Source organism: Capsicum annuum, chromosome 11, assembly GCF_002878395.1.
Source record: "Capsicum annuum cultivar UCD-10X-F1 chromosome 11, UCD10Xv1.1, whole genome shotgun sequence".
In the NCBI taxonomy this organism is placed as follows: Eukaryota; Viridiplantae; Streptophyta; class Magnoliopsida; order Solanales; family Solanaceae; genus Capsicum; species Capsicum annuum.
The window spans coordinates 227,876,368-227,882,314 of NC_061121.1; the positions used below are offsets into that span (position 1 = coordinate 227,876,368).

The 5,947-nt window shown below is 43.6% G+C and overlaps 1 protein-coding gene across 1 annotated transcript in view; it reads left to right on the forward strand.

Moving 5' to 3' along the window:
- The first annotated feature begins 919 nt into the window (after positions 1 to 919).
- LOC107848294 overlaps positions 920 to 5,947 on the forward strand; it is a 9,064-nt gene continuing 4,036 nt past the window's right edge. Inside the window, exon 1 of the transcript XR_007047510.1 lies at positions 920 to 1,149. The gene's annotated coding sequence lies outside the window, so the exon portion shown is untranslated. The remainder of the gene's footprint in view (positions 1,150 to 5,947) is intronic.

The following is a 5,947-nucleotide window of genomic DNA, read 5'->3' on the forward strand; positions in this document are numbered from 1 at the left end:
TCAATTAAAAAAATACTCCTAAAATAGGATTCTATTAAGGAAATACTTCTATAAATATTGAGATGTAGTTAAACTAGAAAAGAAAGTGGTTTACTTATAGATGAATTTACAGGTGCTAGATGAATGTCGATCGACTTTGAAACTCTTTTTTGGTAAATGCTAGGTTTAATTGCATTGTTTTTATATCTCTATTTTGAGATTTTTTTTTTTTGTGTAAATGTAAAGTTTAGTTGTATTATTTTGATATCTCTATTATCATATTTGGATTTTTTTTTGGGTAAAAGTTAGGTTTAATTGTATTATTTTTATATCTCTATTTTGATTTTTTTTTTTTTTGTGTGCAAAGGTAAAGTTTAGTTGTATTATTTTGATATTTTTATTATCATATTATTTTGTTATAGTTTACAGGTGGCAGATGAGTGTCGGACGACTTTGAGGAAAATTTTATGTAAAGGTTAGATTTAATTATATTGTTTTGATGTCTCTATCATCATATTGTTTTGTTGCAGTCTACAGGTAGAAGATAAATATCGATCGACTTTGAGAATTTTTTTCGGTAAAAGTTAGATTTAATTAAATAAATTCTTCAAAAGATGTTGAATTTAATTATTGTATCCATCTCTATTAAACAAATATCATATGTTTGAACGTGAGGTACACGCGCAAAGCGGTACACCTAAACTAGTACTTCCTCCGTTTCATAATAAATGAATTATTGGAGTATTTTTGGTATTTCAAAATAAGTGAATCATTAATTTTTTTTTTCAAATTTACCCTTGAGGATTTGACAACCAAGGAGGTCTATCAGCTGAAAAAGAATAAAATAAATATGATTATGTACTTTGAACAAGGGTAAAAATGGAAAACCATGTTAAATTTATGTCTTTGATTTTTTTTTTTTAATCTATATGTCAAAGTCAACAATTCATTTATTATGAAATGGAGGGAGTAATATTTATAAATATGGGTAAAACCGTAAAAGCAAAAACAACTAATTAATAAGTAATAATTATATCTGGAGGGAAACCAAGAGGTTGAGATCCGACCCGGCAACTGAATCGGACCTGAAAAATTCTACATAACAAAATTGTGGCAGATATTGCTCTCTTCTTTTTCTGTAGAGGATTTTGCCATACTGCTTCTTCCTTGGTGAGTTCACCTCTCTCCCAATTTGCATATATAATGAATTGTTGAGCTTTAATACTTAACTTTTTTAAGGGCAAACAACATAAATTTCGATAGTTTGGAGACTAGTTACAGAAAATTTTCGTATTTTGCATAATTACTGAAAATCTCAATTTTTGATCTGCCGATATACATAAATAGCTCCTGATATATTCAATGAAGATATATTATTTACTTGTAAAGATACATAATTAGTTCGGTCTGTCTAAATACATAATACTTCTAATGAATTTACTTTGTAAGAGTGGAGATTTGTGTAAATATGCTAAGTTAAGGTGTATGTTTATGTTATTTTTTCTTCTTCTTTTAATAACTGTGATGTTTGGAAAAGCTTTGACGCACCTTGACTAATATCATGTGATACATACCACCTCGTAACATGTATTAGGTAACTCTGTCCAAGAAAGCTAGAACAGATGAGAAGAAATCACCCAGTATTTTTGTCTAGGGTGGGAATTGAACGTGAGACCTTATGATTCTCAATTCACTTCATTGAGCACTATGCCACACGTTTGGGTGCGTAAAGAAGACTTCTTTTTGTTGGTTTTGACTTAGCACAGAGTTTAGAGTTTAAGATACTAAAGAAGACGCTTGAATCTTGTGGTCCTATCAAAATGCTCTCTAATCTTGTAGTCTTAAATATGACATGTGAAAAGCTAGAATTATAGAATTGCCAAAAAAAGAAAGAAATGGTCTTTTTGTAAAGGACTAAAAAGGAAAATAAGCCAAACAAATTGAAATGGAGGGAGTAGTATTTTTGCTTCACTAGGATATGAACCTAAGATGTTATGGTTCTCAATCCTCTTTATTGACCACCTAAGTTGCTCGGACTCGGGTGCGGGTGTCCGATACTGGTACGGATCTAACAGTCGGATTCTTTACGGTCTCAATTTAAAGATTCGGAGATATGGATCTAGGGATAGATACAGTTGCTGGGATTCGGCGAAAAATAGTTTAAATATCTAAAAATAGAGTTATAAAACATACAACAACAACAACAAACCCAGTGTATTCCCACTTAGTGGGGTCTGGGGGGTAAGATGTACGCAGTCCATACCTCTACCTCTGATGAAGTAGAAAGGCTGTTTCCGAAAGACCCCCGGCTCAAGGCACAAGATATCACACAAACACATAGTAAAGCACAGAAGCAGATGACATAACATAAATACGGCACCCATAAGGAATATAAAACAGAGGAAAGCAGAGGAAAGCACACAGATTCGTAATAAGCATGGAACACTGAATACGGAATCATAACGGGAATAAAAAATAAAAAATAAAAAAAAAACCCCACCAAGTAAATCCCTACCCTAGCGACCCAATCTGGCCCTACTCTTCTGCCGTAATTCGCGTCTTCCAGACCTTCCTATCTAGGGTCATGTCCTCGGTGAGCTGTAACTGTTCCATGTCCCGCCTAATCACCTCACCCCAGTACTTCTTCGGCCTACCCCTACCCCGCCTAAAACCATCCAACGCTAGCCTCTCACACCTACGGACCGGGGCATCCATGCCCCTCCTCTTCACGTGTCCGAACCATCTCAATCGTGCTTCCCGCATCTTACACTCCACTGAAGTCACACCAACCTTCTCCCGGATAGTCTCATTCCGAACTCTATCCCCTCGAGTCAGTCCACACATCCAGCGCAACATCCGCATTTCTGCCACCTTCATTTTTTGGATGTGGGAGTTCTTAACTGGCCAACACTCCGCTCCATACAGCAAGGCCGGACGGACTACCACCCTATAGAATTTGCCTTTAAGCTTGGGCGGCACCTTCTTATCACACAGCACCCCCAACGCGAGTTTCCACTTCATCCATCCCGCCCCAATACGGTGCGAGACATCCTCGTCAATCTCACCGTTACTCTGGATCACGGACCCGAGATACTTGAACTTATCCCTCTTACATACCTCCTGTGCTTCCAGCTTCACTACTACCTCGTTCTCCCGCCTCACGTCATTAAACTTACATTCCACATACTCTGTCTTGCTTCTGCTCACCCTGAACCCTTTAGACTCAAGAGTTTGCCTCCACATCTCTAATTTGTCCTTTACACCCCCTCGAGTCTCATCTATCAGAACTACATCGTCTGCAAAGAGCATACACCACGGCACCTCCCCTTGAATACGCCGCGTCAACACATCCATTACTAACGCAAACAAAAAGGGACTAAGAGTAGATCCCTGATGCAATCCTGTCCGGACAGTGAAATGCTCTGAGTCTCCTCCCGCCGTCCTCACCTGGGTTTTCGCTCCCTCATACATATCCTTAATTACTCTGATATATGCCTGCGGTACTCCCCTCACCTCCAAGCATCTCCAAAGCACCTCCCTGGGGACTTTGTCGTAAGCCTTTTCCAGGTCGATAAACACCATGTGCAGATCCTTCTTCCTTTCCCTATACTGCTCCGCCAACCTCCGTACCAGGTGGATTGCCTCCGTCGTCGAGCGGCCGGGCATAAATCCGAACTGGTTTTCCGAGATAGACACTATCCGTCTCAGCCTCACCTCGACCACTCTCTCCCAGATCTTCATAGAGTGACTCAATAACTTAATCCCCCTATAGTTATTACAACTCTGAATGTCCCCCTTATTCTTATAGAGAGGGATCATGGCACTCCACCTCCACGCCTCGGGCATCTTTGCCGTCCTGAAAATTTCATTAAACAATCCAGTCAACCACCTTACACCAGCCTCTCCAACGAACTTCCAAAACTCCACCGGTATCTCATCCGGCCCCGTCGCCCTACCCCTACGCATCCTGCGAACTGCCTGTCTAACCTCTTCTACCTTAAAACGTCTACAATAGCTAAAATCCCGACACTCCTCTGAGTGCTCCAGTTCCCCTAACACAATAGCTCTGTCCCTCTCGTCATTCAAGAGCCTATGAAAGTACGACTGCCATCTCTTCTTTATGTGGCCGTCCTCCACCAACACTCTACCGTCCTCCCCCTTAATGCACCTCACCTGATCGAGGTCACGACCCTTCCTCTCCCTAGCCTTAGCGAGTCTAAACAACTTTTTCTCCCCTCCTTTCCTCTGTAACCCTGCATACAAGCTCTCAAAAGCGGCCGTCTTAGCTGCCGTGACCGCTGACTTCGCCTCCTTCCTCGCTAGCTTGTACTCTTTCCTGTTTACCCGCTTCTCTTCTTCGTCCTTACTTTCCACCAACTTAGCATACGCCTCTTTCTTGGTCTCCACTTTCTTCTCCACCTCTTCATTCCACCACCAATCCCCCCGATGGTGACCGGCCCAGCCCCTAGAAACACCCAACACCTCCCTTGCATTCTCCCTGATGCACCTTGCCGCCCTGTCCCACATACTATCCACGTCCCCCCTACACTCCCACACCCCCTTGCCCGCCAACCTCTCCCCTATCTCCCACGCATTTACTGGCGTCAAGCCGCCCCACTTAATTCTCGGTCTACACTCTGTACTCCTCCTCTTTCTATTCTTCTTTATACCCAAATCCATAATCAAAAGCCTATGTTGGGTCGAGAGATTCTCACTCGGGATGACTTTACAGTCCTTACACAACGCCCTATCCCCTTTCCTAAGCAACAAAAAGTCAATCTGGGTCCTGGCTATCGCGCTCCGAAAAGTGATCAGGTGCTCGTCCTTCTTCGGGAAGCCCGAGTTCACCACCACCAGCCCAAAGGCCCTCGCAAACTCCAATAGGGTCGCCCCCTCTTCATTTCTCTCTCCAAAACCAAAACCACCATGCACATCCCCAAAGCCTCCCGGTAGCGCCCCGATGTGCCCGTTGAAATCCCCTGCTACAACAATCTTCTCCGAACTGGGCACGCCTCTCACCACCTCCTCCAAAGCCTCCCAGAACCGCATCTTCTCCTCCCCCTCCGCTCCCACTTGCGGCGCATAAGCACTACACACGTTCAGGGTAAACCCCCGAATGACCAACTTAATAGTCATCAACCTATCGTTGATCCTCTTCACCTCCACTACCTGACCTCTAAGCTCTTCATCTACTAAGATGCCAACTCCATTCCTACGCCTCTCGCTCCCAGAGTACCACAGTTTGTAACCATCCACATCCCTAGCCTTAGACCCTACCCACTTGGTCTCTTGGACACACGCAAGGTTGATCCTCCTCTTCCTAAGAATCTTCACAAGCTCTACGGACTTACCCTGAAGGGTCCCTATATTCCAAGACCCAACCCTCAGCCTACCGTCGCTATCCACACGCCCCCCACTACCTCCCCCTCGGCCCAACCTTGGCCTCCCGCCCACTCCCGACCTCTCCCCATCCCCCGCCCCCACCACGGCCCCACGCCCCAACCCCCTCGGACATGACCCTATCCACCCATTACCACCCACAGCCACAACTACCCGACAGTATAGGAAAATATAAAGATGAACCCGGTGACAGTATCAAAGCAGCAGCAAGGAAATACAAAGCTCACACACATTCAAAGTAATATTCCCGAAATAAAACTAAGAAACGACCACAGCAACAGCAACAACAGACAGCAGACAAGGTACAGGGGCTACTACGAGCAAAATACTAAGGATGGAATATGAAATAATGAAATAAAATGCAATAAGGATGGAATATGAAATAATGAAATAAAATGCAATACGAAATAACGAAATAACAAAGGTTAGAAGTCACCGGATTTCGCTTGGAGCTGCGGCTGCTGGAGACGGCGTAGCGGTTGCAGACGGAGTTTCGGCCTGTTGGAGACCGAATTGGCGGCTGGAGACCGGGCGGCGGCAGGTTGAAGGCCGAGGTGGGGGGGGGGGG